Source organism: Talpa occidentalis, unplaced genomic scaffold (assembly GCF_014898055.3).
Source record: "Talpa occidentalis isolate TD23 unplaced genomic scaffold, MPIMG_talOcc4v2.1 talOcc4.6, whole genome shotgun sequence".
Lineage (NCBI taxonomy): Eukaryota > Metazoa > Chordata > Mammalia > Eulipotyphla > Talpidae > Talpa > Talpa occidentalis.
The window spans coordinates 121,966,541-121,975,548 of record NW_023604972.1 but is presented as its reverse complement, the minus strand read 5'-3'; positions in this window follow the sequence as shown (position 1 = coordinate 121,975,548).

Genomic DNA, 9,008 nt, shown 5'->3' with positions numbered 1-9,008 from the left:
TTAAATGCTATGGAACAATCCGTGACTATACTTGTCTTCTTTAAGAAAGGTGAAGAGAGATACCCAGACCACGAGCTGCCGTTCTTCTTACTCACGAGGAACATTCTGGTGTCTTTTGCTGTCATTTTATAATTTGGGATTTCCAGAGGACCTTTTTTTTAATCAACGAATTTGCAAATTGATGAATCAATAGCATTTTGTTGAGGACCTGTTTTGTATTATTTTGCATTGTACTGGGCCTTCAGGTTATAGAAACCAGATGGGGTGTTGCCAGCTGACTTATACAGAGAGAAGGCAGTAAGAAGCAGTCACAATGCCATTGCATTGCCTGAAGGCAAAGCGTCAGTCAGGATTCTTAGCTTTAAACAACAGAAACCAGGAAAGGAATTTATGAAAGGCTATCAGAGGGCTATCTGATATCTGAAAGGTTTCAAAGAACTGAATGAAGGCCACGGGTATATCTCTACCACTGGCACATCCAGAGACTGGAAACAGCCACTACCCCTGGCCCCTGAGTCGGCCCCAGAGCCAACTCAGCAGTGGGGTCAGGCAGCCTCGTCTCACTGGGTGCTGGATGAAAAGCAGAGCTGGAGACTGTATTGTTGGCAACTGATCCTAGTGACATGCCTGGACTCTAACAATGGAAAGTGGAGAAGAGAGGAGTTGGCATTTTCATCTTCTACAGTCTCTGCCTTGTAGAGTGGTGTGTTCCCCAAATACAGGAAGGAGGTACCACTGCTGGGTGAGGACAAAAAAGAATAAGAAGAAAACATTAGGAAAGAAGAGCTAGGAACGGGGGATGGGGAGCGAGCCACATGGCTGCAGGGTGGAGCGCTGTGCAGAGAGGGCCTTTCCTGGCAGAGGAAGCAGCAGTTTCAAAGTCATGGAGCTGAGAGAGAGGAGGGAGCGCTGGGAGAGTTACCAACATAGTTGGCATGTGCTCTTAGCCGTCTCCACTGAGAACAGTACAGTTTGGTGATTATTCCTGAAAGTCAGACATAGGGCAATTTAATAAGAAATAATATGCATCTGCCTGGAACATTTTATTTTAATTTAAAGCATGTAGACTACGTACCCATTCACCACTCTTGGTATGACACCAAGACTGTTCTTTTGGGGCTATTGATTTATTTCCCTTTTCTTTCTTAGGTAACACCCACCTACATAAACCATCATCTATTCTTTCTAGTTTTGCTTTCTTTGAAATGAAAAAGGACTTGCCAATATTATCAAAGAAATCTAAGTGTAGATGCCTCCTTTTGTAAAGATATTCTTCTACCCCAATCACTTACCCATTTTTCCAACCCAATTTGCTGTAAGAATTTTTTCAGCATGTCTTTATCAAGTCTTTGCAAAACACTGAAGGTAGTCCTCCTGGATTTCTTTGCAGTTTCTTTGCATGCTCATAGTTCAACAACTTGCAAAATATAATTACCAAAAGTTAACTGGTCTAAATAAGTTTGGGAGCACACATGACTGACTTTGGTGAGTTTCTCTCACTTGATGGGCACAGGGTGCCAGCCGCCAAGTAGGTGTCCGTGTCGATGAGAGAGAAGAGAGAGAGAAAGTAAGAGAGAGAGAGAGAGAACCAGTTCATTCAGCAGGTAGTAGAAGCCTTCTGGAGTCCTCCGCAAAGCAACCCAGAGTCAGCCAAGCTGTGATTGACGTGACTCAGCAAAACTGGTGGGTGCCAATAACTGAGGATTTGATGTGGCAGTAGAAGAAATTTGTTCTCAGTTTTCAGAGGATGGAGGGAGTTGGTTGGATTGTAACCTGTGCTAGGGCACAGGTTAAATTCCATGTGTATGTCAGGATATATGAAGGAAACTTGACTCAGCGGGATAGAAATTAAAAACAATTTTGGCATTTCTCCAAATACTCTTCTGAAAGGCCTTCTTCTCAATCTTGTTTTCTGAGAAAAGCTCCTGTCATCAGCAGTAACCAAAGCTTAATTCAATCCTGCCTTAAAATGCAATCTCATATTTGAATCAAATCACTTACATCCTCACCACAGGTGAAGTCGTGTCAAGAGGGACTTAGAAAGGAAGAAAGGTAATGACTTCGGTTTTTCATTGTTTTCTTCTACACAACTTAAAACACTAACCATTTCTTATATCACAGTCTCTGTGGATCAGTGGTCAAAGCATGGTTTATTTTTTTTCTTGTCTTAATTTTTTTTTATTTTATATAATTCTTACCTCACAGCCTCTGAGGATCAGAAGTCAAAGCATGGTTTAAATGAGATCTCAACAAGACTGTAATAAACAGACAATACACAGCACATGGCCCATCAATCAGCAAAATATTAACTGCTCGGAAGTACTGACATTTTCACTCTACTAACTGCTAACATTAAAATAATGTTTAAAGAAAGAGCTCATGGACTTTGATGTATGTCAAAACACCCCATTCTTGGAATATTTCATGGTTTCCCAACCATGAAGCGCTTGCACTTGATTTTCTCTATACCTGACACATGACTGCTCTGAATCTTGTGTGGTGGACTCCTTTTTATTCCCCAGACCTAGCTTCAAAACCCCCTCGTCACAAAAGTGGTCACCATGTCAAAAACAAGCCCACTCTGATTATTTTATTCTCTATATCCCTTGTTTTTTCTGCAAAACTTTTTTCACAATGCCAGCTACCTTATTTACTTCCATTGGTTGTTTATCACTGACCCTCCCCAATGCTATCATGCAAGTTTTATTCAAATTCCAGCATCTAATTTTATTCTTGGAATTAAAAAAAAATGGGTATTTAGTAAATTCTAGCAAATGAAAGAGAGAAAGAGAAGAAGGAAGAGCTTTTCCGGCAAATAGAGAAATTTGGTGCAACATCTACTTCACCTTTGCCTCAGGCTTCCCCTGGACCAGGATGTAGCATTGCATAAGTGGACAGAGAGACCACAAAAGTTCATCTGCCCCTGCCCTCGTCTGGTTATCATTTGACCATCTTTTACCTACCAGGGTGAGGCATTTGAAAAAGAAAATCAAGTCACTCTGACATGAAAATTCCTCAGTGATTTCTCAGCATGACCTACAAGGTTCTTGATTGATCCAGCGCATCAGTCTCTCAAGGTTGCTGTAACAAATTGTCACATACTTAGTGGTTTAAAACAACACAGATTTATTTTCTTACAGTCCTGGCAATCAGAACTCCAAAATGAGTCTTAGGAGACCAAAATTCTCATGTTGGCAAAGCTGTGTTCCTTCTGGAAGTTCTGGGGAAGAATCCTCTTCCTTGCCATGTCCAGCCGCTAGAGGTCACCTGAAATCCTTAGTGTATAGTCCTTTCCTCCAAGATCAATGTGGATTATTCTTAGGTCCTCTATTTCTGTCATCACAATGCCTTCTCTCATGCTGACCCTCTAGCCTCACTCTTATAAGAACCCCTATAATTTCATTGGGTCCTCCCTAATAATCCTAGGTAATCTCTCCGTCTCAAAATCCTTAACATAAAAACTGCAAAGTCTCTTTGGCCAGATAAAGTAACAGACTCAGTTTCCCGGGTGTAGGGTGAGGTAAAAGGATCAGGGTTTCTGCCCTCCCGCCATTAGGGTAGATGAGGGAACCCTGTGGTCCTGAAAGCATGCCTGATGGTGGGCACCTGAAGCGGGCACACCTGGGCTGAGAGACTGAGGTTATAAGGGCGGCTTCATGGAGACGCCAGCAGAAGCCAAGAACAAACAGTAGCCCAGAGACGAAGAGAAGCAGAGAGAACACAAGAGAGCCCAGATAGAGTGAGGATTTGCTGGGGGCTGGGAGGCCTGCCAGCCCCCCGCCCCCCAGCACCCCTGCCTGGCGTGTGCCTGGTAAATCTAAATAAAAGACTGGCCAAAGCTACTGAGGACTCTGACTCCTCCTTGACCCGGTCTGCTGGAGCATAGAAAACCTGCTCTGTGTCCTTCCTGCCCTTACAATTGGCGTAAATCGGCAAGATGATCCACGCAGACGGGAATGGAGCCCTCCGAAGACCTGGAGGGACTAAGGAGTAACAGACTGTGTGAACTTGTGACGGCGCTGGAGGCGCCATGGTGGCACAGGAGGTGGACAAGGTCCAGGAGCTGTGGGGCGAGACCTCACGTGGAGGAGATGTCTGAGAGAACCAGCCCAAGACCGCCGAGGCAGCAAGAGTCGTCGGGGAAGAGAAGACCACGATTCGGAGCTCGCCAGTGCTGAGCAGGGAGAGGCCTGATGGACTTGGACTGACAATCCCACCAGAAGGCGGAGGAACTTTGGCAAGTTAAGTTTTGGGGACCCTGGGGGAGGATGCTGTTGTTTGTACACCCCAGGAGATGGGAATGTGGGGGTGGCCAGAGGGCCTTGATGGCCAAAAGCAGCCTGTGTATGCCCAGCAGCCAGGCAGAGGAGAAAAGCCAACTGAGAAGGCAAAAGCTGGTGCTGGTGCTGCGTTTGGGAAGCCCTGAGCGGCTGTTAAGCACTAAGTAAGCTGAGGAAGGCCAGTGAGTCTCGTAAAATCACCTGTGGGTGATGCCCTGCTCATTCTTGAGTGAGGGTGAGGAGCTGAGGAACCTGTCCTTGGGGGACGGGTGGGGAACGTGGCTTGGGGTGGAGCCCAAGCCGAATATAGAGTTTGGATCCCCGACCCATGTGCTTGTGCAGTGGGTTGGCCTGAGTGCAGGGGTCTGCGAGTCGCATGGGTGGCCATGAAGGCCGAGTGTTGGAGCGACTGCAGACAGAAACCCCGAGGGCTGGCGATTACCCCCAACAGAACAGAATCACCAATCCCAGAGCAAGTGCATCCTGGGAGTGGATGCTGTGTGTGGCATGTAGCCGAGACTACAGCCAGAGAAGGCCAGGAAGCCTGATGGCTCCTGGTGTGTGACAGTAGATGCCGTGAGTGATTCCCCTCCCTTGAATGAGCAGTGCCTTCGGCAGAAGTGGTGGCTCATCTGCTGGGGCCAATAATTATATTTTGCCACTAGGTTGGTGCCCTGCCTGCAATTATTTGTGTTCTGTTGTAGTTTATGTATTCTGTTGTTCTATTGTGATGTATGTTATTTGTTTTTGTGGGCCATGACTGCAGTGTTCTGTTGCCAAGAGAAACGTATGTGACTTGTGTAGATTGAATGGCCGAAAACCCTGAGGGGGTGGACTGTAGGGTAAGGTAAAAGGATCAGGCTTTTCTGCCCTCCCGCCATTAGGGTAGATGAGGGAACCCTGTGGTCCTGAATGCATGCCTGATGGCAGGCACCTGAAAGTGGGCACACCTGGGCTGAGAGACTGAGTTTATAAGGGCAATGTCACGGGGACACCAGCAGAAGCCAAGAATGAACGGAAGTGAGAGAAGAGTAAGAAAAGCAGAGAGAACGCCAGAGAGAGCCCAGAGAGAGTGAAGGTTTGCTGGGGGCTGGGAGGACTGCCAGCCTCCCGGCCCCCCAGCACCCCTGCCTGCCATATGCCTGGTAAATCTAAAAAAAAGACCTGCAAAAGCCACTGAGGCCTCTAACTCCTCCATTACCCAGTCTGCTGGAGCATAGAAAACCTGTACTTTGTCCTTCCTGTCCTTACACCAGGATTAGGATGTGACATCTTGGGGAGAAAGGGGGCGTTATGTAGCCTACCATCTCCAACGCCTGCCTCCCTCTCTTTTTTTCACCTCGTGCTATGCTTGCTATCAACCCTAGGTCTTTTCAAATCATGGGCCTTCACAATTGCTACTCCCATTGCCTGGATAATTCATACTAGTTCCTGGAGGTCAGCCTCAGGCATTACCCTCTTCCAGGAAAGCTTCCTCTTTCCTGTCCAGGATATGGTTTACCTGTGCATTCTGATGACTCCTATGTTTACCCTTACTATTACCTAATATGTCAAGTTCCTTTATGGGTTTCCAAGCAAGACTTACTGGGAATTCTGCCTCTATTATGGGGATTGCTGTTCAACACAGTATCTAAAATCTAGACAATACTAATCATAAATGTGAGATGAATGAATTAATGGACTAGTAAATGATGTGTTAGTCAACCTGTTTCCTCATTACCATTTAGTACGGAAGGACGCCAGGCTTGGATGCACAGACAGAGGCAGATACCGCATCCCTGAGAGAATAGCACATCTGGGCAGCCACATGTAAGGAGTCAGTTGCCTTCCCCATCCACACAGTTACCACCCCAGCTGCACACTTAACCACTGTAACCACAGAAATGGGGAAATGACAGCGTGAAGTGGAGGTGGGGAGAGAATTTTCCAAAGTTTCATTTCTCTGATGACTATCTGTATTTAATTTTGTTTGTCCATGTATTTCATTTCCTTTAGAGCTGTATTGAAGTCTAATCTAACCTCTAAATTGTAAAGGCTTGTGGTATTTGTGTATAGCTTGAATGAGGGAGCTGTTCAGACACCAAAAGTTTAAAAAAGTCTGCTGGACTTCTTGAGAATATTCATTGAGACTCCTCAAGACACTGGCAAACACCAAATGAGAAGCAAAGTGCGAAGTCCCTGAGGTTGGAAAAATAAAGTTTCAATGCTGAGTTCTGCTAATACACTTGAGTTAATCTGGTAGATCCCTCATCAACTGCAAATTATAAGGGTCAATTTCTTTCCATTCTGGATAAAATTTCTCACCAAGAAAAAGAGAACTTGAAGAGATAGAGAAGGACCTTTTTTTTAAATGACAAATTAGTTGTTGCAAAATGTTAATTGCACTAGTCATTAGACACAAATGCCAAATAATCAGAAGTATGTTAATGTTAAGCTAAAGACACTAGAATCTACTAATTACAGAGAACTATATATTATTTTCAGAGTCTAAGGAATAATTACCTTAAATAAGTAGTTCAATAAATAGGGCCTCCCTGGTGGTGCAGGTGGTTGAGCACTGTGAAGCTGTCCACAGCCTCTGCAGCACAGGTTCTATCCCAACTGGCCAGCAAGAATCCCACATGGCGTGGCAGATCTCTCCTGTCTCGCCTGCTGCCTCCCTCAGCAGTGTATTTCGTTAGTCTGCCTGTTCTGTTCTCTGCTCTGTCTCTGGTGAATCCTCTCACCCTTCCACACACCTGGTCTGTACCAGGGTTCTTGTATAAATAAATAAATAATCTTTAAAAAAAAAGTTCAATAAATATTGTAGCATGAGATTAAGAAATATGCTGTGAAATCCCATTTTTATATATTATAAATTTCATAAATAGAATAGATTTAAGTAATGTTTAGGATTTATTTTTTAAATCAGTGAAATAAACATGGACTATCAGTCAGGACCATGTTCAATGGTGAAATATTAAAAGTACTCTAAAGTTGAATGATAAGAAAACTAAGTTTCACCCTCACCACATTTAGCATGTTGTAGGTATGCTAAATGTAATTAGACAAGAAAACAAAAGAAGCAAGAATATTAAACAGGAGGAACCAAATGATCATCATTGGCAGATGAAATGCGTACCAGAAAAGCACAAAGGTATTAAGCAATAAAAAAAACTAAGACACAGAGACTTCAGTAAGATCTTTGATAACAGTATTTCCATCTATTGAGTTATTTTTTTAAATCTACATTACTAAGCTAACAGTTGCTTGTTCCCCCAAATCCACAAAACACTGATATGTGTGATGTAACAAGTAAAGACTTCATTCCCTAATGCCACTTCTCACAAGTAATCATATTTAATAAGTGATGTGCATCTTCCATATCATATATATCATATAATGTATTGTAAATATGTTGAAAAGTATATGTTCAAGAAAAGCCTGCACAATGCTGCAGAAGAGACTAAATACATGAGGGGTTTTTTTAATTTTATTCATTTTCTAATGGCAATCTAAATCAATTTCATTATACATTTAGAAATGACAAAATGACAGTAATTATCAACACAAAAAACTAAAAATTTTGCATATATATAACCGGTATCCCTGGCTATGTTTTATTTTTTGACACAATATTCAGTGGAATGTCATTGAGAAACTATATGTCTAGATCCATGTACTTCCAAAAACATCCACTATTTTTAATCAGCAGAGAAAAAATGGATTATTTAACAAATGAGATTGGAGCAATACATTAACCATTTGTAGATAAAGAGTAAGGAACTGATTTCTTATTTCAAAAATAAACCCTACAAAAATCAATGATATAAACAGGTTTTAAATGAAAATAAATAAGCCAGAAGACACAAGTCCATCTTTTCATACATGTTGGATATGGAGAACATTTCTTTTTTTTTTTTTTTTAAAGATTTATTGAATGATTTATTTATAGATACATACATACAAGCACTGGGTACAGTCAGAAGCGCCAGAGGGTGAGAGAATTCACCAGAGCCAGAGCAGGGAGCAGAGCAGGCAGAAGGACCGAAGTACACTGCTGAGGGAAGCAGCGGGCGGCAGGAGAGGTCTGCGCGCCATGTGGGACCCTCCTTCGGTGGCCGGGGAGCAGCCGGGGGTCGAACCTGCGCTGCAGAGGCCGCGGGCAGCTTCGCAACCCAGCGCTCAACCGCTGCGCCACAGGGGAGGCCCTGGAGAACATTTCTAAATAGGATTTAAAATCTAGATTTTAAAAAAGAAAGCAACATTTATACAAATAAATGTTGCTAATTTATTTGTATAAAAATCCACAGCAAATAAAAGATAAAATAAACTGCAAAAATGAAGTTATAATATGACAGGTAAAGTGTTTATATTCTTAACATCCACAGAGTGTTACAAGTCAATAAGCAAAATATAGACAAAGCACATTAGCAGAGGTTTGTGGAAAAAAATGGAAATGACTTTGAAAAATATGAAAATATGTTCTGTCTTAATCAGAATCAAAAATTCAGTTAAATGTAAGGAAAGCAAATGTTCATATATAAAATTATAAAATTCAAAAGGCTGCTAAACCTCAATAGTAGGAGGGGGTGGGAAAATAGGTTCTCTCAAGCACTGTTGGAGGCATAAAACAAAAAAAGAGTATCTGATTTCTTTGGTTAGTTCACTGGGGCTATGTTAAGATATGCTCCTAATAGCATGGAAATAAATAGCCCCTCAGAGAAACATTACAATTATTCTGAGATA